General features: G+C 41.2%; 1 protein-coding gene across 7 annotated transcripts in view; it reads left to right on the forward strand.

Annotated features, from left to right (window-relative positions):
* Svil (supervillin) overlaps nucleotides 1-23,350 on the forward strand; it is a 211,603-nt gene that overhangs the window by 60,362 nt on the left and 127,891 nt on the right. For all 7 annotated transcript variants that reach the window (XM_042686010.1, XM_042686004.1, XM_042686008.1 and 4 more), the window contains exon 3: nucleotides 1,319-1,415. The gene's annotated coding sequence lies outside the window, so the exon portion shown is untranslated. The remainder of the gene's footprint in view (nucleotides 1-1,318; nucleotides 1,416-23,350) is intronic.

Raw genomic sequence — 23,350 nt, forward strand, 5'->3', positions numbered from 1 at the left:
AACCCAATAGCTGTCTGTGTGTATTGCAACCGTATCTGTGGCATAAAGTGATGAGTTAATGCCTGTCTGAATTGCACCCTGTAGTGGGAATTTCACATAGAACAACTTCCCTTTCCCCTCACCCACCACAAGATGACTCCCTAATACATCTCTTCTGGGCCTGGTTCTGGAGTTGAGATCCAATATCTCTCAATATAGTAGGCTCAGATATAGTAGGCTTCTGACCAAGTGCTGAAAAACTAAGAACCAAGGACTATCAAGCTCTGGTCCTTCACAGTGCTGGTGTCTCTGGGTGCTGTCTTTCCTAAGGCCAATTGTGCTGATATCAAGTCTTTCCTGGCTATTCTCAAAGGTTATACAAGGAAGTGCCGAACAGACATGGGGAGGAGACAGAGAAAATACCAGAGTAGATTAGGTGTTTGGTTTCCTCAAACCTTCCCTTAACTCAAGCTAGCTAATAAACCTAAGTGATCTGGATCTTAGGGCTGGGGCCTCAGAATGCTCACACACCACTCAGCCATTTTGAGTGTGAGGACTGACTGACAGGTAAGTTATCTTCCATTCCAGTAACACCCCCTGAAGCAGATCATATGAAGAAATGCATGTAGGCAACTATTATGTTCTAGTACATGCTAGAACATTCTAGTCCATTCTTCCCCGGCTGTTGAACCACTGAAGATGATCTCTATTTGGAATTCATGGCATAGACCAAATTCTAGTCAAATCATTCCTTCTGGATGCCGTAGGCAGGTTATACCAGTCTTGCTTTATGCCCAGCATCTAAGTATTTTCTAAGCAGTTGAGCTTTTATTAGTTCCTTCTGGATGTGCACATCTAACTTCCGAATGAGTTCCAACCCAGTCTTCTTTCCAGGCCTCCATGTGTTTCAGAGTTCCTTTTCCCAAGACCTCTTATTTGGATCTTAATATAAGTCTGAATTTAGAAAGTATTATATTTACTGAAGATAATTCTTTCCTTTTGGCCACATATATAAAATTTCATTTACAGAAAAATAAGAGCTTTGCAGAATCATTCCATAGAAATGACTTTATTCACCAAGTTGATGTTGAAGAGGGAGAAACTTGTGTTTTTATTGCATACTTTGGATACAAGTTTTATAAATGTGCCCTACCTACTGCCTATAATATAGTGAGTGAAATGAGTAAATAACAGAGAGAAACAGCTCTTCAAAACACTAAATGCACCAGAGCACACCATCCAGAATGCTGACACAAAGGGTTATCTTTTATTGGGGTGCTGGTTTTGTTTTAGTTTTCTTAGATTTCTGAGTAGAGATTTTTCTTTTTTTTTTTTTCAGAGTTCAAGTAGAGAAGCTTGAAGACACCGAAAGCTGAGATAATATGATTCTGAAGTTAATCCACATTTGAAGCCATGATTTAAATATCAGCACTAAGGTAAATTCTTAAGAAAGAATTACAAGTTTTGTGGCTAAGGCATTGTTGGCTTTGCCTATATTCTGAAGACAAGTTAAGGCACATTGCAAATGGTGACTGTCAGAATCGCATGAACCAGAGCTCAGAGAAGGTTTAAATTGCCCAATACTGGGCTGTATGCCCACAGACATACTGGGCAGTAGAACCATTACGACAGTTAAAAAAAAACAAAAATCTTTTTATTTCCTTAGTGATCCTGCATCCCAGTGTACCTTTTAAGAATTCCAGGAACAAAAAGGAAAACTAAAACAGATGTTCACTTTTTGAATTAAGTTATGGCCCTGAAATTGCTGCCAGTGACTCTTAATTAGGCTTTCCAGATAGGAGCAGAGTCATTGCAGAATGAGGGTAGAGTCATACTTTCAGGACTTTGCTCTTTGACCTAGTTATCTGGGGTAATAGTTCTTGTGTTATTAATTTAGGGAGGACAAGATGATAGATGATGGATCTGTGCCTATGGATGCTTGAGGAACATTCTCTTAAAGGTAACAGTCTTGTCAGGCATCAGTGGTTCATACCTGTAGTCCCAACTACTCAGGAGGATGAGATCAGATGACCATGGCTCAAAGCCAGTCCAGACAGGAAAGTCTGTGAGACTTTCATCTCCAATTAATCACCAAAAAGCTGGAAGTAGACTGTGGCTCCTGTGATAGAGTGCTAGCCTTTAGCAAGAAAGCATGGGGATAGTGGCTAGGCTCTGGCTACCAGAGCCTACGACCAGTACGCGCACGCGCGCACACACACACACACACACACACACATACACACACACACACACACAGACACAGTTAACAAGTCTTCCTTAAAACTGAATCAACATGGTATTGTGTGTTTAGTGAGGCTCAAAATGGTTCTGTAGAACTTTGTCACATTCCTGATTAGGGTTCCTTCATTCATTCAGCATTTTGTGAATGCTAGACTTGCATTTCTTGATGCTAGGAATACAGCAAGAATAAATGAGATAAGCATTGCCTGTATGAACATAAGTATGTAAACAGGAAAAAAAAAAAAGTTACGGAAAGACATGATGGCAAATGTTGTAAGAGAATGGTAACTAGATCTGAGTAGCCTGTCTTGGTATGTGTGTGAGTCTGTGTGTGTGTGTGTGTGTGTGTGTTTATGCATGTGCAATGTTAACTAGGAATTAAACTTGAATTCAAGGGCTGGGCACTCTCCCACTTGAGCCACACCTCCACTTCTTACATTTTGGTAGTTTGCACTTTCCTGCCCAGACTGGCTTCAAACCATGATTCTCAGGTCTCATTGTTGTAAGTAGCTAGGATTAAAGGTGTGAACCATCAGTGCATAGCTTTAGGAGGCCTGGTTTAGATCCTGTGTCAGACACTTTTATACTTAATGACCATGGGCAAAACACATAAACATTCTGTCTGTCAGTCTCTTCACCTGTAGAATAGTAAGGGTAGTACGTGCCTTGTAGACAATGGTTCTGAGAACTAAAATTATTAATATGTGCTAGCAGATAGTAGGCTGTATTGCAAGTGTCATTAGAATGTATACATAAAAGGATCATGGCTGACTTTGAAGTTTACATAGTTGACTCACCATAGTGGTGGGTGAGGACTTTGGTATGTAGGAGCTAGAAATATATCAAGGTGGGGATCTTATAAAGATGAGAAATAACAAGTTGTGCAGGTGATATGAGAAAAGCATCCAGAAGAAAACATAGGTGCTGAGAAAACACTAGACAAAAATCCAATACCTATCATGTTTGGAGAAAAGGAAAAAGTAAGTAGAAGTGAAAACCCCGTAGCTGAATCATATTGAGTGAAGAAAGGTCTGGAAACTTTCCCCTGAGATCAATCAGACACAAGGCAAGGATGCCCATCTCATGACTGCCATTGAGTATCTGTGATGGTTAATTTGAGATGTCAGCTTGGCTAGATGAAGGATCCTAGGTAGCTGGTGAGGAATTATTTCTGCTGTGTGTGCATGTGCATGTGCATGTACAAGTAGAAGATTGGCCTGTGATTCAATGGACTACGTGAGAAAGCTGTACTCTCTTTGTAGATGGCATTCTCCAATCAGCAAGGGACCTCGATAAAACTAAAAGGCAAAGGAAAGGCTGTTTGCTGGATCTAGGACACCTTTACTTTTTGTCCTTGGACATTAGAATTTCAGGTTCCCAGTCTTAAGACTTTTTGGACTTTTAAAGATACATGTTTCTTTAAACAACAATCCAGTCTGTCCCTTCTCTTGTGAAAATACTAATTGGGAATGCTCCGTTCCTTAGGCTAATAAAGCCCATTGGAATTGTTTCTAGCAAGCCTTGTGATATGAACATGTGACCAAAGACTGCTCATTTTAGATGAATTTAAGCAATGTTTGTTTTTTTTCTTTTATAAGATGTGTGTTATGTCCACTCATTTTGATGAGTCAGATTTTAAGTTAGTAAAAAAAAAAAAAGGTATAGGTAGCTAAATTGCCATCTTTTCTTTACATGGACTATGGATGATCTATCATAAAATAATATTTTAAAAATCCATTTCTTGGGGCTGGGAAGGTGACTCAGTGGTAGAGTGCTTGCCTTGCATGCATGAGGCCCTGGGTTCAATTCCTCAGCACCACATAAGCAGAAAAAGCCAGAAATGGTGCTGTGCTTCAAGTGGTAGAGTGCTAACCTTGAGCTGAAGAGCTGAGGGACAGCGCCCAGGCCCAGAGTTCAGGCCTCATGACTAACAACAACAACAACAACAAAATCCATTTCTTTTCTGTGACTGGCCTGGCATGAAACTACAGTGTCCTTATTTCCTTAACTTTTGTTAAAAAGCTCCAGATGTAAGTGTTGGTGTGTGTGTGTGTGTGTGTGTGTGTGTGTGTGTGTGTGTGTGTGTGTGTGTGTGTGTGTATGAAGGAATGTGTGTGAATGTGTAAGACTATAGTGTATTTTATTGTGTATGTATATTATCTATGTTTTATATATACATGCAATATGCATGTATTGAGGGTTTTGAAGAAAGAATTTTTCAGTATTACTTTCTTTACTTTTATTCTGGATTCATCTTTATTTGCTCTAGAACTCAGATCCACAGGGTTTTAACGTTTATTATGAGTCAATTATATTGATTACTTGATTTGAAGCTAGGTGATTTTCCATGGAGAAATCACTGTTTTAAAAGAAAATTCTAATTTCAGAATCATAGTTTTTCCCCTCAGCTGTAGAATCTAAACTAAGTTCTATCAACTTCTAATCAAGGGAGAATTGGAGTGGTTTATGGCAGGAAACATATGAACTTCAACCTGTTATCTTTGCTGCGAAGCTGTGCTAAAGGGCACTTTGATTGCTTGGTTTTAGAAGAATAAAAGAAAGTAGGTGCAAAAAGGAAAGGGCTCTGTGGGCTCAGCTTTGGAGTCATGGCCTGGAGTGTTTGCAGCAGACCCCGCACTATGAAGGGTGGGCCAGGTCAGTTTGCTTTTCTTCTAATTGTTCTCAGAGATTTGTTTCTATGAGGCAGATGCTATTGACAGTATTGCAGGTCATTTTATGGAGGAGTACCAGTTCCATTTTTTTTTCTGCTGAGGGTGGATCAGTGCAAATTGCTTTGTTTCTCCAAAACATTTTGTTTGTCTTGGGCAGTATCCAGGCCTCTAATGTGGGTGGTGTGTGCTGTGTCGCAAACCTCAGGCCCAGAGCTTGAGTGTTGCTTTGTCTGACGGATCAGATGAGTGTGTATGAAGCAGGAGAAGCCTCTGGGACATTTCAGGAGTCGACTATAAAGGGCCTGTGAGCCTGTGTAGGCAGGCTTGGACAAATTAACCAAGGTGCAGAATTTGAGGACTTGAAGGGAAGAATGGAAGAGGGCAGGTAAGGGACATGTGGAATTTGGTTGTATTTTGTAAACAAGTTGGTATTTCGTGGGTTGGTGGGAGACTCCTTCTATCCTCATTCCTTTCTTATTTCTTGGCAATGATTTTTAGCTGTCAGTCGGCTTAAAGTTGACTTAAAGCTTAATAAAAAATGTCACTAATTAAACTTTTTAGATTAAAAACAAAATATTCTTTTGGTTTTGATTTTGGTTTAAACTGCTATCTACTACCAAAAACATTTTAAAAAATCAAGGGTATCCAGTTATCTAAGTAGGAAAAACTAAGCAGTTTATAAACATTTTAAACAGTTTATAAACATTTCTTTTATTAAATCTTTGAACTTGTATTAATCCAGTTTAGTATGTAGCCTAATTTAAGATGAAAATTGCCATAGAGCTAAAACAGAAACCATAGAAGACACGCCTTTGTACATCTTTGTCCTCACCTGCGCCCTCTCCCTCCAGGCCTGGCATACGTGTGCATGCCCTTTACCTGTATTTGCATGAAAAATGCATGCCACAACCTTTAGAAGGACAAACAGAAATACTGTACAATAAAGTGAGAGGTTGAATGTCAGTTGGAACAAGTCTTAATTTTCCTTTTTCTATTTCACTTTCATATGGATAGTTTTACTAATTCTCTTTGCTGGGCTTAAGACTTCTCAAACATTCTTTGGCCCTGGGAGGGAGTTGTATAACCATAAAACTTGAGAATCCTGGCCCTGGAATAAATGTTCCCTTTAAAACCCCAAGGACAGAAAATTGAATACAGATGTGCAAAAAAAAAAAAGAAAGAAAGAAAGAAAGAAGGGGGGGGGGTGTTCAGAACTACAGGCTCCCTGACCAACTTTCCCAGTGCACTTTGACTGTGGTTTCTTGGAGATGGGAGGCTCTGGTGTTCTTTTTGAAGGTTTTGAGGGAAGGCCAAGACTTTTTTCAGAACTGTGTTACTGGGTGGTGATTAAGAAGGCACGTGTGTGTGTGTGTGTGTGTGTGTGTGTGTGTGTGTGAGTGAGAGAGAGAGAGAGAGAGAGAGAGAGAGAAAGACCATGCATGTGCACTTATGTGCACGTGGACTTGTGTACACAGACACACACACACTTAAACTTAGGGTTAGGAGACTGTTGGATAGATTTTTTTTGCTCAAGGCTGGCACTCTACACTTGAGCCACACCTCCATTTCTGGCTTTTGGTGGTTAATTGGAGATCAGAGTCTCCTGGACTTTCCTGACTGGGCTCACTTTGAACCTTGATGGTCAGAACCTTGATGGTCAGATCTCAACCTCCTGAGTAGCTAGGATTGCAGGTCTGAGCCACTAAGAGAGCATTCTTGTTCATGTGACTATCAGCCATCTTCCTTGTCTTTTGCAGAAGATTATGGTTTCTAGGCCATTTTCTCATACACCACTATTCCCCAAACCTTGAAATTCTCACTTACAACTAATCATCAGAGAGCTTAAACCCTTTGCAACAGAATAAAAAAGCAGAACAGAACCAAGATCTGGAGAGTCAAATTACCTTCCTTTGGCTCTTACAGTCTTGGAATTTTCCTCAGTATAAAATGTCTTTAAAGTGTGGTCCTGGGAACATGGCATGATTCCTCCCTCTCTCCTACCCCACTCCCTGCTCCCCCCGGCAGGGGATGGAAGCCAGGATATTGTTTCTCTGATGTTTGCCTTCTGGGTCCCACTGTTTGGTCTGCTGTCGGTGGAGAAGCACCACGTGGACCCTCACCTCTGTGTGGCTGGCATTAATCACTTTCCTCTTTGTCAGACCATGTAATGATGATTCATACTTCTTCCTCTACCAGATTAGATTACTGTTATTTTCATATCCTGGACTGCCCTCTGGGGATTTGAATTAATACTTGTTGGTACTGAAAGTAGGATTATGTTTCTGGGGAGAAAGGAGTGAACTTGCCCACTTGGCTATCATCAACAAACATTAGGGAGGGCCTCTCTGCAAAATAATCTTGCCTTCAGGGCTTTACCACGTCCATTAGCTCTCACTGAAGCCTTGGTGCACATCTGGTCCCTAAGCAGTGGATTTTGTATAAGGATGCCAAACCTACCAGGTCAGAATGCACCAATGCATGGACAGTTTCGTGAGAGAAATCAGACACTGCTTAATGAGAGAAACCTTCCTGAAATAGGTATTTTGGAAGCTGGCAAACAAATGCAGGCCTGTGGAACAATCTTTTCAGAGCTAAGCAGGGTGGGAGCAGAAGGACCACAAGAGACAAAGTACTCTAAAATTTAAAAAAGAAAAACACTTTTCAAGTTTTGGTATATTCCTTACAGAAGATATATTGCTTATTCTATCCTTTCAACCAATATTTATTGACCACTTGTTATAGCCTAGGCATATTCTAGGTACAAATTGCAGTTCACAAGATAGAAATCCCTGTCCTTATCTTAGTCACATTTTAGGGCCATGTGTCACAGGGGTGGTGGTGGTTGGGGTATGGGCAGGAGAAAGAGCCATCGCAAGGAATTTTCAATAGCAGCAAGAATCCTGAAGTAGCGATGTTCATTTGGAAATCTATTTGCTAATTTTTTGTTTGTTTGTTTGTTTGTTGGTCTTGGGCTTGAACTCTGAGCCTGGGTGCTGTCCCTCAGCTCTTCAGCTCAAGGTCAGCGCTGCACCACTAGAGCCACAGCGCTACTTCCGGCTTTTTCTGCTTATGTGGTGCTGAGGACTTGAACCCAGGGCCTCATGCATGCAAAGCAAGCACTCTACCACCGAGCCACCTTACCAGCCCCAATCTATTTGCTAATCTATTCCCTCTTTCCCTTCTGACACAGTGGACATTCTAGTCTACTAAGATTACCAGGCGATCCTGTCATCTATATCTCCTCATGGTATCAGGAGTCCAGTAGAGTCCTTCAGGGTCTTAGAAGCAATTGTCTGCCATGAGCAAGGTACCTAATGCAGAGAAGTTGAAGAGTGGCCAGTTGTTTTTACCTTACTCTCCCAGTTAATAGTTCTCAATACAAAATGGCTAGCATTCACAGATAGCATGCCCCCTGGATCCCTTCCTTTATTTGTTTGCCCAATTTATTTTCTCTGTGGTTCAGTGCTTTGTTTTGGGATGACTTTAGAGTCCCAGTTCTTGAGAACTGGGTACAACCACAGTAGACTTAATGCAGGCCAGTGATTTTCAGTGCCTGAACAGCAACTACACTTTTACCTTATGCCAGTGAAATGAGAAGCCTAAGAAAATTCAGTGCATATTTTCTAAAACTGGACTGATTCAACTGATGGTTCCATATCTTTCTTCTCTTGAACTTGTGCTGTCAAGAAGCTGTGTACTGGATGCTACTTGGAGTCACAGATTCATGTTATTAATGTAGCTATCGGCCAGTGTTCTTGATTCATTCATACTGTGCCTTATCAGGCTTTTGTGGGCAGACCAAAGATGCAGTGATAACTTCTAACTGTTGTGAAGAGGAGGATCCTCACGGGCCTGGCCAACACTAGTTCTGTACCACCCACTGGAGTGTGTGGGGTTCTCAATCTGTAGGACTGGAGATCATGCTCCTAGAGGACCTCGTTCCCGCTGTGTTGAGCTTCTTGTCTCTTTGGAAGCAAAGCACAGGTGTTTGCTTTTACAGCTCTGGATTGGCTTTTTCATCCAAGAATAACAATGGGCTATTCCCACAGGGGTTGAAGGATAGTGGCTCTTGCCTGTAATCCCACCAATTTAGGTGCCAGACATAGGAGGATTATGGTTCAGGGCAAGTCAAGACGAAAGTTTGAAATACTCCATCTCAAAAACAAGCCAGATATTAGTGGCACAAACTTGTAATAGTAACTACTCAGGAGGCAGAGGTAGGAGTCTCTTGGCCAGTCCAGACAAAAGCATGAGATCCTATCTGAAAGAAAATCTAAAAGTGAAAGAGGAGGGAGGGAGAGAAAAGAGAAAAAGAGGGAGAGAAGAAGAAGAAAAAAAAGGAAAGACAGAAAAAAGGAAGAGAAAGAAGAAAGAAAAGAGACAAAAAGAAAAGGACTGGTGACATGGCTAAAGTGGTAGAGCACCTTTCTAGCAATTGCTGAGTCTACTTGTGTACATCTTGTGTTGTCTGACGTTCACATTCCCCACTTGAAAAGAACCTCTGGGTTTATGTCATGGGATGACTTGCTGCTTGTGAACAGACAGAAACTCCATATTTTTAGATATATACAGCCTAACTGGAGCATGTCACACTTTGTACATCTCCAATTACTTGCAAGACTCTGAGCCTGGCGTCCAGGAATGTGATGCTGGACCAGCCAAATGGGAGGCTGAGTCTCTGGAGCCAGGGCTCACCCCTGGCAAAGTCACATTTCATTTTGATCATGAGGCCAGCAGCCCTGTCTGTGTTAATCTTCACTGCACGCCCATTGCTCTGGAGCTGCCGCCTGGGAAAAAGGATTGGCTTGAGAATCTGTGGTTCTAGCCAGTGACTTACAGATGACCTTGGAGTTCAAACGATCTTCATCTTAAGCCAGGGGAGTTTTCCATAAGCTTTCAGAAAAAGAGAGCAGACAGACAGACTCCATTTATTGATTGAGTACCATTATCTGGGTGAGGGAAGTGCTGTTGATTATAAAATATTGCTAACTGAAAATCATATCCCATTTTTTGTCTTTTAAAACAGAATTGCTTGCCTACAATATAGATGGCCCCAGTGCTACATTCATAGTAATGTCTGACATCTCACATTAATATTAAAACCTTAAACTTATTGATGGGTGCCAGTGTCTTGGGCCTGTAATTCTAGCTACTCAGGATGCTGAGATCTGAGGATAGAGGTTTGAAGCCAGCCTGTGCACGAAAGTCAGACTCATAACCCAGTTAACCAGCTAAAAGGCAGAGGTGGAGCTGTGGCCCAGGTGGTAGAGCAAACTAAGGGACAGCTCCTAGGCCCTGAGTGTAAGCCCCAGTACTGACACACAAGAAAGCAAAACAAAACAAAAACTTACTAAGCTTATTGAAAAAGTGTAACAATTCAAGGCTGGTCCTGAAATGAAGTTAGAATGCATGTCCTGTTGCCTATCTTTTCCATCCCCTGGAATTGTGCAGCTTAAAAACACTTCCATTAGTGGTTTTTGCCATTGAAAAGCAGAACTGCAGACGGCAGGGACAATTAGACAGAGGGCTTTGTTGTTCTTCCCTCTTGTACTCACAGATCTTCCCAGGACCCTGATGTCATTGTTACTTCAGAAACAAAATGGAAAGCAGGGCTGCTCTGCTAGCCCACATGAGCCAGCCATGCAGATTTTGTTTTCTGCTTTGGAACTAAGGAGTCAACTTGTTCCTGTCTGCAGGCCCACGAGACATTACCCACATTGATTAATGAAGCCTGGAGAAAGGAGACTGTTATACTAAATTCAAATGAGAAAATGAAATCTGACCACAAGCCAATCTGTGTGTGTGCGCACAAGCCAGTCAGTCCTAGGGCTTGAACTCAGGGCCCAGATGCTGTCCCTGAACTTTTTTGCTCAAGGCTAGCACTCTACTACTTGAGCCACAGCTCCACTTTTTGCTTTTTTTGGTGCTTAAGTGGAAATAAGAGTCTCATGGACTTTTTACCCAGGCTCATTTCAAACCAAGATCCTCAGATCTCAGCCCCCTGAGTAGCTAGGATTATAAGTGTGAGCCCCTGGCACTGGACTTCACAAGGCAGTCTTATACTAATTTTCTGTTGTCATATCACAAACATTTATTGCATTTGTATGGTGGCAATTGCCTAATTCCCAGGGATTCAGAAGTAATGGAGTCCCTGCTCTCTCAGGGTCCAGGAAGGGTTTTTAGGAGAGTTTAAAATTGACTGAATCTTGAAGAATGATTAGGGATTTTCTAAGTGAGGGAAAGGCATACTCAACAGACACAACAACCTGGACACAGCTCAGTTTGGTCCCTGTGTCTTCTCAAGGTGGGTGCAGCTCACCCTCTCAGGACAAGAGAGTGTCACATAGTGAAAAGTGGAAAGGACCGGGTGAGAGGGGTCAGAGGCTTTGGAATTTTCTCAATAGACCAGCCATTTCTGCCATTGTGGTTTGGTTTATTTTTAGGTTAAATGAATATGCTAAATTATATCCACACGCTTTACAGATTTGTCTAAGTGTGGTGTTGGTTACAAAGCAAATCATCACAGTTGCAGTAACCTTCACAACTATCGGAACCACACTTGGAACATCACCACACTTCTTGGTTATAAGGTATAGTCTCTGGGTTCTGTGTAGCTTCTAATGAATATCATCTACATTTAAGTAGATGGGTAACAGTGATTGTGTGTGGGGGGGGGGGGGCGGGTATAAGGGATTGAATTCAGGGCCTGCAGCTTTCTAAGCAGGCACTACCATTTGAACCATAACCTAACCTTTTAGTTTGTTTTTCAAGTAGGGGCTCATGCTTTTTCCCAAACAGCCTTGGACTGTGTGTTCCTTCTACCTCTACCTCCAAGTAGCTAGGATTACAGGCAGTGGCATACATGTCCATCTTAACAGTGATTCTTTTTATAAGAATGTTCTTCTACTTACTCTTTAGGAAATTTAATTTAAAAGTTTGTCAGGCATCCTCCATCAGTGAGAAGTAACTGCTATCCATCAACCCAATGGAGTTAATGCTGCCAGGACTGTGCTTGAGAACTGCTGCTCCAAGGGACGCAGCAAACATCAGGCACTTTAATAAAAGCTGTTCTGGAAACAGTGGAGAGGTCCTGGTTTAGAGGTCGGGTCACAAAATTGGTATGGTGAGATTATGCTCAGCTAGGAAAACAGGATCAATTGTCTTAGCAGATGATGAGTTTTGTGTTCCTGTGAGGTGTCCTGGTGTTCTGAATGCCACTGGCAACCTGAGTGACAGGTCAAGTATGGCAGAATTCTCTGAGAGAAGTAGAGCAAGAAGATTCCCTCAACATCCAGATCCTGGAAATATGCAGCATTTAAAGCATGATCACTCTCCCTTCCCTGTTTCTACATGTTGTCACCTGGGAGATGTTATATAAACAGAACCAAAGACTGCTAACATTTGGGGATTGCCTTTCTTTCACTCAGAATAATTCTCTCTATATTTATCCACGTTGTTGCATAGATCACAATAGTCTATTCTTTTATTCTGTTTAGTAGTATCCCAAGGAATGGAGATACCATAGTCTGTAGCACTGATCTATATAGTAAAGTGTTCTTTCTCTTTATAAATGTTACACTGTCTTGATAACTGTCGCTATGTAGCCATTCTTAAGATGGGGCAGGGTGATTCATCTATTCTTTTTCAAGATTGCTTCATTATTCTAGGGATGTACATTTACACAAAGTTTTCTGAATAAGCTTATTTGTATCTGCCAAAAATTCTTGCAGGGCTTTGCTAAGAATAGCATGAAATGTATAGGCCAATATGGGATTAATTGAGGCCTTGAATGTGTTGGCTCTTGTCTATCACGAGCATAGTATATGTCTACTTATTGAGTTCATCTTGGCTTCTATTCATCAGCATTTTGTAAAGTTAACATGTAGATTCTACATATGTTTAACTGTCTCAATATTTTATTTTATTTGGGCTGATTATAAATTGGCTACATTTGAAATGCTGGCTTCCATATGTTCATTGGTGGTATAAAAGGTGTCACAGAAATGTGAATTCAATTTTTCTTTTTCTTTAGAACTACATCATAAATATTTATGATTCCTACATTATCCCACTGCCATCAGATTAGAATTCATAATAAAGTCAGTATGTCAGTTACAAGAAAGAATAGCAGACTACACTATAATACTAATAATAAATAATGAAAAATTACCAAATATTTTGGCACAAATATAGTTTTCCAGTTATAATTCATAATAAATACATGATCCCCCATCATTTTCTTGTGTCATTTTATAGAAAGAAGTGGATACTTGTGACTTCAATAACAAAAATATTTAGGAAAGTGTGTCTAGACAATTACTTAGAAGTAAGCGAGATTTAAATAATAACAGAAAAGACATAGGAAAAGAGTGAGTCAGAAAATGATCATCTTAAACAAACAAAAAAAAGCAAGAAAATGATCATCTTATACTCCATTACACATTATTCCAGGGCCATTTGGTCTGTCAGAGAAGCAGAGAACAGCATTTCTGAGGAACATAGAAATTAGGTGTTTGTTCTGTGGCACTGTGTCTTTGTTAGGAAAGGAAAACAGCATTATTGTGGTAACTGATTCATTTTCTTTCTCCTCTTCTTTCTCAGGGAGGTGATTATTTTTACCTAAGTTTTCATGGAATTTTACCCTGCTTATCTATATGATAAGTTTAAAGCTGCTCTTATAAATACTTAAAGTAAGATTAAAATAAACTTAGAAATAGGGGAAAAGCTAAACTGATCAGAGGGAAACTAAAATGAGGCCAGGACAGAAATGAAGATGCAGAAGTTTTGCTATGTTTGTGGTTATTTTGTCATCTGGAAGTGAGTGAAGAATCTAACTTGAACAAATTGGGGTTTGGGGGCTTTTGTTTTTGTTTTTGTTTTTGTTGTTATTGTTTTAGTAGTGGTATTGGGGCTTCATCTGAGGGCCTGGGCTCTTGTCCTCGAGCTTTTTAGATCAAAGCTGGTACTCTTATCACTTGAGCCATACCTCCACTTCCAGTTTTTGGTAGTTAATTGGAGATAAGCATTCTTATGAACTTTCCTGTCTGGACTGGCTTTGAACTTCAGTCTTCAGATTTCAGACTCCTGAGCAGCTAGAATTACAAGCCTAAGCCACCTGCAGACAAATTGTTTTTAACTTTTGCATAAAACTGTCATGAAGCCAATGTCTAATTACCATTCCTGTCCAGGGTATCTATCATCTGTTTTTTTAATTGATGCAGTAATGATTATACATATTTATGAGGCTACAGTGTGGTTTTTTTCTTCTTCTTTTGTCAGTGGGAGGTTATGAATTCATGGCTTGGGCATTGTCCGTGAGCTAGTATTCTACCACTTTAATCTACAGTACTACTTCTGGTTTTCTGGTGGTTAATTGTAGCTAAGATTCTGGCAGAGTTTCCTGCCCAGGCTGGTTTTGAACAATGATCCTCAGATCTCATCCTCCTGAGTAGCTAGGATTACAAGTGTGAGCTACTGGTGCCTATCCAGTGTGATGTTTTGATACACAAACACATTGTAGAACGATCTAATCTGGATGTTGAATTCCTAAGTGTCATTTCTTAGGGTTAAAAATATTGAAAATCTTGTCTTCTAGTATTTTTAAATGTATGGTATATTGGTATCAACTTTTCATCTGGCCACAGGATTGTCCCTTTCAGGTTAGGCATTGCTCGGCAGGGTTAATAACAGGAATTCAGACCCTGTCTTATGAGACCTCCATTGGCTCATTGAGGCAGCTCATAGCGAGGCATGCTCACAGTCACAGAATTGCACCCTGAGACCTGAAGCAGCATGCAGCCCTTACTCCACTGCAAGTCTCAATGAGGTTTGTGACTACATTGAGGGTAGCACAGGCAATTGGGACTCTCTGTAAATGGTATTGTTGTAATTGTTTAAAAAGTGCACATGGCCCTTTAAGTAGCTATATATAATTGTTCTTCCCCCTGCCATTTATTAAGGTCTTTGTGGTTTTTAAGTGACAGGCATGATCTGAGAGACTTATCTAAGTCTTGGCAGTTGGGAGAATGCATTTTTGGTTTGAAGCAAAATATTTGTGTTGTCTGAGAACATGTACATCCCCCACCATTGTCTCTTCTGGTGATTGGTTTTTCTACCATGATAAGAAGAGGTAAACTATCACAACAGCCATGCAAACATGAAAGCTGCAAAAATGCGAAGAAGTATTCATTATGGCATGTATATGTTACTGTACACACCTGTTAGCTTGGCCTACTTGCTTTTGCCATGTTTAGTAAATGAATAAGCTTTGTCAATGATGTGTCTGTTCAATCTGAAAACAAGAATAGGAGATGTTTGCCAGTCTACTTTGGAATTGTTGTAGTTGGTTGTAGCTGGCTGGGCTGTTGTGTTTTTAATTTCTCTCTAAAGCAAGCTGGAAGATAGTGTGGACAATCGAGCCCTATTTGAAGTGGCTGTAGCCAGAACCTGTTGAAAGGCAACAGCTGATGAGCTACTCTGAATTTCAGGAGCTATTTCTGGTAGATTAGCCTCTCTCAAGGCTCTGGAGTTCAGGCCATAAAAGGCCGGTCCCGTGTGGAGTTGCCACATTGCCTCTGACCACGTCCTCCGGCTGAATGTCCTCAGGTTTCACGTGGATTTACTCAGTAATGGAAGACACCACCAAGGCCAGCTTGGGGAAGCGCAGCCTCGAGGACACTGGGGGACTGGAGACTTCAAAGAGAAGATTCGTTCTGTTCATATTTTGGTATTCTTTTTTCAGAGAAACTTTTCGGATGTAGCCTTCACCTCTTTCCTAAATCCTGGCATCTTTGGCCTTTTGGAAAGCCCCAGTCTAAATTTACCCTACTCTGAATCATCGCTGCTGATAGAGGTGGCTGCCTTCTCTAAACTGTGATAGCTGAGTTTGTACCTTGTCATTTGCGCCAGCCTCGGATATATTGCTTTTTTTTTGGGGGGGGGGGAGGGTAGAATTTGAAAATAGCATTGATTGAAAACGGATTTAATGACAATCCTCAAGACGTCTCAGGCTGGATTAGAAGATAGAGCCTATTTTGGTCTTTAATTAGAAAATAAGGAGTTGCAGTGTGTCTTCTCTTCCCTTTTCACGTAGAGGAACAAGTAAGTGAAAAATCTTCGTGTAAGTCTAAATGCAGTTTTGTTTTTTTAGTGCCATCTGTCTGAGCATGCTTCCTAAGCATCTGTTGACTTTAAGTGCTGGAATGTTCCTACTAGTATCTGCTAGTTATGGCAATAACTCCTGCAAGTACCCTTGGGCTTACTTGGAGGGTTTGGAAGGATTGTAGTTTTCTTTTCTTTAAAAACAAAAGAACATACTTTATAATACAGAGAGGTTAATTACTAACAAGTTGATTGATATAACTTACGAAGTACACTCAATCTAACAGGTAGCACTTGAAGTCTTGAAATTCAAATATATTCCCAAAACAGAGCACTTTCATAGTTTCACAAATGTGGGAGTGGAGTTCAGAAGGGCAAGTTTTATTTCACTTCTATTGTTACTATTACTACTATGATTATTATTATGATTACTATTCTGTGATCAAACCCAGGATCTTGAGCACATTAAATATGGGTTCTACCCCTTGGGCCTCACTCCTATTATTAATTTATGTGCAATTATAAATCACCAAGAATCTTCTTTCTGTCTAACCCTTGTTCTGAGGTCCTTTGTCTTGTTTCTTTATTCCTTAGATTGAACTTGTAGAGCCCTTTTGCTCCAGATTCTTAGGAGGAAAAATAATCTCACTTGATGTTGTAGCTTTAGAACTATAATCCATTTTTTTAATTCACCAAGGGAAAAATATTCTGTCAACCCTTTTTAATCCCTAAGAATTACTATGATGTCTCGTAATTTAGCATGTTGATTTACCTCTGAAAGATAGCAACCAGCTACCCAACATTCAACGGTTGATTTGACATCACTATCCTTTAGGAAAAACAAGAGTGTTTCTTTATATCATATCAGACAAACAGGATGAACAGCAATTATTTTTGTAGGGTAGAAAAACAGAATATTTATAGATAAGAGCCTCATCAGTGAGCACTGCTGTAATTCTTTACTGGAAGTAGCACAGTCACCCTTAGGGGCATTGGGAAATCCTTGGGGATGGATTTCCTTTTCTCTTTCTTTCTTTCTGTTTGTCTGTTTGTTGTTGTTGTTTTTTGTTGTTGTTGTTTTGTCGGTTGTGGGGTGTGAACTCGGGGTCTGGGCAATGTCCCTGACCTCTTTTGCTCAAGGCTAGCACTCTACCACTTTGAGCTACAGATCTACTTCCTGTTTTCTGGTGGTTAATTAGAGATAAGACTCTGATAGACTTTCCTGCCTGGGTTGGCTTTGAACTACAATCCTCAAGTCTCAGCCTCTTGAGTAACTAGGATTATAGGTATAAGCTACCAGTGCCCAGCTAGATTTCCCTTTAATTGTTCCTGGTCTTTGTAGGGATTTTGTTAAGAACTGTAAATACCCAATTTATATGTTGTTTGTAAATGCATAAGATATTACTCTGGCATTTGTTAATGGCTTCCCCAACTGAGAAAAATTAAAGAGTGGGACCTATACTCTCCATCCCCTGAGAGAATCAGCACACTTCAGGACATACCTGGTTGCTTCTTGCCAAGTCAGGTAAACTGAGGAGCCAAACACTCATTTGTCATGCCAGCAATAGACCACCATATCATTCCTCTGAAGACCAGTGGGATGACAAACGGTGGGCAGAGAGGGATGGTTTGTTATGGACTTGTTCTGTCAGGGCATGATACTGCTTGTTAACTAGTCCTCAGGGAAAGAGCTTTGTTGGAGATTAATCAAACCAATACCATGAGCTTAATCTTCAGAGTAAAATTTGAGTCAAACAACCAGCTTATGGTAGACATACATCTCTCATCCAATACTTATTTATCTTCGCTTGTATTTTTGAGGCAGAGGGATTCCTCATAGCCAGACCTCCAAAAGACTTCGAATGTCCATCCAGGATTATTCCCTACACCTGGAGTCGTTTAATACTTGCCTGCAAAGGAGAGGTCCTTTGGACTTGGCAGGCATGTGCAGTGATCTTCAGCCTGCAGAGGCATAAAGCCATGAAGAGTAGCAACCACCACCAGCCTCCTTTTTTGTTGGAAAGTGCTTTTATGTCCTGGGAGCTATGTCCCCATATTAGGTCTGCCTGAAACTTGAGGATCCCCTTTTAAAATTCTCTCTTAAAGTGTGGACTCAAAGGTATCTTGCTAGGACCTAAGAGTGTCCCCTAGTCTGGAGTTTTCTAGTAGTTCTAGGCTTCATTGTTTGTGACTGAACCAGGAACATTTGTTACCCTTGACTCCAGGCCCTATAAATTCCAGGTTCTCTCTGTGTGTCTCTGATAGGATGCTCTCACCTCCTCTCACACCTCCTTGCCTCTTACCTGGGTTATTAATTTGTCCTCAGTGGGTCCTTTGATCCAAGTTTCATCTCCATCCAGTCTATTCTTGCAGTGGGCTTCCTAGACAAAGCTATGATCATCTTGCCCTTCAAAGTCCAGTTGCTGTCTCATCTGGTACCAGTGGCTCATGCCTGTAACTCTAGCTACTCAGGAGGCTGAGATCTGAGGGTTATCATTCAAAGCCATCCCAGACAGGAAAGTCTAGGAGACTCATGTCTGTTTAGCCAGAAATGAAGCTGTGGCTCAACTGATAGAGCACCAACCTTGAACGAGTGAGCTAAGGGACAGTGCGTAGGCCCTGAATCCAAGCATGTACACACAGGCACGTGCGCACAGACACACAGAGTCAGTCAGTCAGTCAGTCAGTCCATCCCCATGACTAATTACAATTCCACATCAAAGCCCAGTCCTGGGGAAGTGACAACAATGAGATGTGCCCAGAGCCTCCTCTGACTGTGTTTCTGGTCCCAGGGCCTAGATTTTAGCCTGCACTGGGGACCACTAATCCAATGCCCTATGGAAGGGGTGCTCAATGAAGCCCCTGGGACTCTTTCTGCCCCACCCAATGGATATTCCAAACATGAAGTTGATTGAATTGAACCCTAATGATATGTTTTTCGTTGTTTGTTTTGTTTTTTTTCAGACCAAAATTTAGCTGCATTCTTTTGCTTACTCTTATTATTGTTCTGCCAGGACTCACTGGAGAGGTGCTCTGTGTTATAAGTGTTCTTTTTTCTTACATCTAATAATGTAAGCTGCAAGATTTGTCTTACTGTAACAGACCTAATGGGGTTTCTGTGTGCACACTTTTGCCAGCACAGGAAATTGAAGTGCATTTGGTAAAGTAAGCCCCTTTATTCTTGGATTCTTGCCTAAAATGAAGAAACTCATCCAGGTGCTTGACTTACTTTTCCTCAGCATTAGGCTACATCTTAGATAACACAAGGGAGAGACCTGCTCTTTTTACCTCATGTGTGTGTACAGCAGCACTTTGGATGTTGTTCAGAAAGATCTCTGTCCCATCAGGACACACCTTGCCCTTAGAAGTTTTGAAGAGACATGCTTTTTGCCACATAACTTGCTTATTCTCTTCTGAAAGTCGATCCCTTAATCCCAAGCAAGTTCATAACCTGTGTTGAACTGTTTTTTTGTGTATATATACTCAAAGCCATAATTCTGAAATGTGCTGATTCTGCTCGTGGCACAGCCCTAGATTTTTTTTTTTCATTTCACCAACTTTTTCTTGGGAACTTCACCTGTGTGGAGCTCTGGGTTGGATGCTGTGGCATGCAGCAAAGAATACAGTATGCTCCTGTCCTTAGTGATTTCACTCCCTGCAGGGTTCAGACAGGGACCTAATGATACTCCATACATCTGGCAGACTGAAGCCACACATAATGATTGTAGTAATTGCAAAATAACCAGTGGCATCCATCTGTTAGTCTGTGCAAGAGTCTATGACAGGCTTTTTACCTACATTATATCATTTAATTTCTATCACTGCTCCTGGGAAATGTCAGTATTGTACCCAGTCCATTAAAGGCAAAACTGAGGCTTAGCAAGCTTTGCCCAAGCACACACAATAGGGAATTGGGGATGAGTTAGATTTGAACCCAGTTCTCTCTGATTTCACTACCTGTATTATTCACTGCTGCATCAAACCAGAATAGATCAAACTGTAATAGTAATTTCTTGTTGTCTAGTCCATTTTGTAAGAATAGGTGATTTATAAAGGAAAGAAATTTATTTCTTGCTATTCTGAAGGGTGGAGAGTCCACAGTCCAGGGGTGTATCAGGTGAGGCCTTCTTGAAAGTGTGGCCTTCTTGAAAGTGGGAGCTATATAATCCCTGGGCAGGACTTCACATGGAAAGAGAACACATGCGCTAGAACAGCATGCTTTATGACACAGCCATTCTCAATCCACGAATTGACAACTGGGTTAAGTTACTCACAAGTCCAGGGCCCAGTGGTCCTATCTCCAAACACTATCAATATATAGTTTAGTGATTCAGTTTCCAACCCATGAAGATTGGGGAATGTATTCTGAACATAGCACCAAGAATTCTGTACCATTCCCTATTCAATAGATAGGGGGCAGGACTGACACTCAGCTATGGCTGGGGGCGTGGCTCATGCATGAGGCCTGCAAAGCTCAAACACAAGGAAAACTAAAAGCTCTGGTGCTGCTGACTCTCATCCACTCTCAGCAGTGGATGTGTGGGGGAGGGGAGAGGTGGGCCCTTTTCCTCTGTGCTTTCCATACTGTCCCTTTCCCCTGCACCCTCATTTGTCCCCATGGCTCTAAATTTTCAATATCTACCTTTCTCCTGGCTCCATCTCTGCATGTGGAGAACATACTGAGGTTTCCTTCATCCTAAATAAAGCTGCTTGGCTTCCAGCCCTCCTCTTTCCACACCTAGTCACTCCTCAGCACCCACGCGAGCTCTTTCTGTTCTCTTCTCTCACCCTTTGTGGTCTCCCAGTGCTCTGACCTCCCTGGTACTGACTTGAGCTTGGAGCACCTCCTTGTGGGAGTCCATCTCAGAACCAGACCCAGGCATTGGGGAGATGTGTTGGCCTTTACATCCAACATCCATACTGATATGCCCCTGAGTTCTTTCAATCCATTTCATCTTATTTTTAACATATATATGTATTATTATTATTATTTTCAGTCGTGGAGCTTGAACTCTGGGCCTGGGCACTGTCCCTCAGCTCTTCAGCTCAAGGCTAGTGCTCTATCACTTGAGCCACAGCACCACTTCTGGTTATTGGAGATAAGAGTCTCACAGTCTTTCCTGCCTGGGCTGGCTTTGAACTGCGATCCTCAGATCTCAGCCTCCAGAGTAGCTAGGATTACTGGCATGAGCCACCAGCACCCAGCTTTATTTTTTACATATATTAGTGGAGCATGTTAGTGGGGCTTACTGAGATATTTCTATACATACAAACATACATTCTGCACTGATAAAATCCAAACCCTTTCCCTTTCCCTGTTGCTTCCTTGTCCAATTCCTAGTAACTCTACTTGGGGGACCTGATAATTTATAAATCTGTCTCTTCACTTTCTGTCTCTTACTTGCCCAACTGCCCCTTCTTAAGATCCAGTTAGGAGAAATTTAATGTGCTGGTCTTTACAAGGTGAATTCTTTGACCTGTCCATTTCAAATGCAGTGGATTCCCTTGGATTTCATAGCTTTTTTTATTTCCTTCATAACAAAAAGTTAATTTCTTATTAGCTGCATGAAGGTTTTGTTTTATATATCTTTACAATGAAAAATGAATAATTAAGTTCTGAACTATGGTCAAAAGGGCTTTTAATGACCTAACATTTGTTGAGTGTGTTTAATCAAAGGCCTCTTAAATTTCTTAATTTATTTTTAAATTGTTGTGCATGGGATTTCTATTCAACTTGTCAGTTTATAAGAACAATACCATACAATAAATTTTTAAAAATGTATTTAGTTTAATCAACTAGCTGTACAAAGGCATTTCAATTTCAGAAAGTCAGGATAATAATATAATGCATCTTTATCAATTTCAGTCCTTCATCATTCTCCCCCATCTCTTCCAACCTCACCCATCTTCTCAAGTCTCTTACTTCTGATGACCAGAAGTGGAAGTATGATTCAAATGGTAGATCACTATCCTTGAGTGAAAAAGCTTAGGGACAGTGCCCAGGCCCTGCGTTCAAACACCTAGTATCTGCACCAAAATTAAGTAAGTTAAATTAAAATTAAAACTGATTTCAGGTCTTACACTGAGGTCTTGCATCCAAGGATTTATGCAAGGACTCAATTTTCTGCATGTGGATAACCAATTTTCCCAGCACTATTTGTTGAAGAGGCTGTCTTTCTTCTAGTCTGTGTTTTGAACTCACTACAGAAGAGAATGCGGAGAATAGCTAGATGTCCAAGATCATGACCCTCCAGCCTTGCCTTTGGGCTCTCTGTGTGTGTGCCGGGGATGGGGGTGGGGGGTGGGGGTGGGGACTATGTTTCCCCCTGTCAGCCTGGTAGCCATGGGACTGGATTTGTAGGCACCCTTGTTTGTGTGCCAAAACTGTTATTTCTTGTTAGAGGGAACTGGTAGTCTTTTCTTCTCGGCTCTTTTTGTGTATGCATTCCTGTCAGTAATTATTTCATCATCTTTTGCAACCCAGGGTTCCTTGGTGCGCTCAGCTTTCCTAACACTGTTCTATCCTCCATTCTTTCCCTCCAAGGTTGGAGACAGAATCTAGGATCTCACCTAAGCTAGGCCAGAGCTACCACTGAGCTACTTCTAAACCCCACCCATTCTGCCTTTGCATTCCTGTGCTTCTCAGTGTAAAATTCCCCTTCCCATCACCAACCCACTCAGCTTGTCCTTCTCTGGGAACTTGCCGACTTCTCTGAGAAACCCTCCTGGAGCTTAAGCTTTCTCCCTTTCTGGAGTTCATTAGTGCTTTGCCAGCCCTGAACAGGCTCCGAAAAAGTACCTGTGCCCTTTCATATTTGTAGAATCTGGTATTTTTCAACTACAACTATATTAAAGTAATTCCCCCAACCCCCAGAGGGACAAGGCTTACCTGTTTCTTAATTCATTCAATATTTTTAAACACACAAATTATAAAAGCATGCATAATTCCTACTTCTGTTTAACCCTTGCAAGGGGAGTTTATGAATACATGGATTTAAATGGATTAGTGACTGAGTATCAAAAACACTTCAGCTCAGCTGTTGAGCTGAATGGACTTTTTAAAATAACCAACCCAGTTGACTATCCGAGTTGCCACCTGCCCTTATTTGGAGTGTCAGAAGGGTGGTGAATATTTAGAGCCAATATAAGGAGAGTCTTCCTCCTTCTCTTTCTCCTCTTTCCTGCTTGCCTCTTCTCCCCCTTTCTCTTCCTCTCTTCTCTCCTTTCCTTCCTTTTCTTCTTTCCTTTTCCTCTCCTCTTTTCATCTCTTCCTATTTTCCATCTGTCTTCTCCTTATCTTTCTCTTTGCTGCCTCTTCTCATTTTAGCTTAAGCTACTAAGTCAAGATAACAACAGAA

This window comes from Dipodomys spectabilis, unplaced genomic scaffold (assembly GCF_019054845.1).
Source record: "Dipodomys spectabilis isolate Male_0828 unplaced genomic scaffold, ASM1905484v1 ptg000096l, whole genome shotgun sequence".
Lineage (NCBI taxonomy): Eukaryota > Metazoa > Chordata > Mammalia > Rodentia > Heteromyidae > Dipodomys > Dipodomys spectabilis.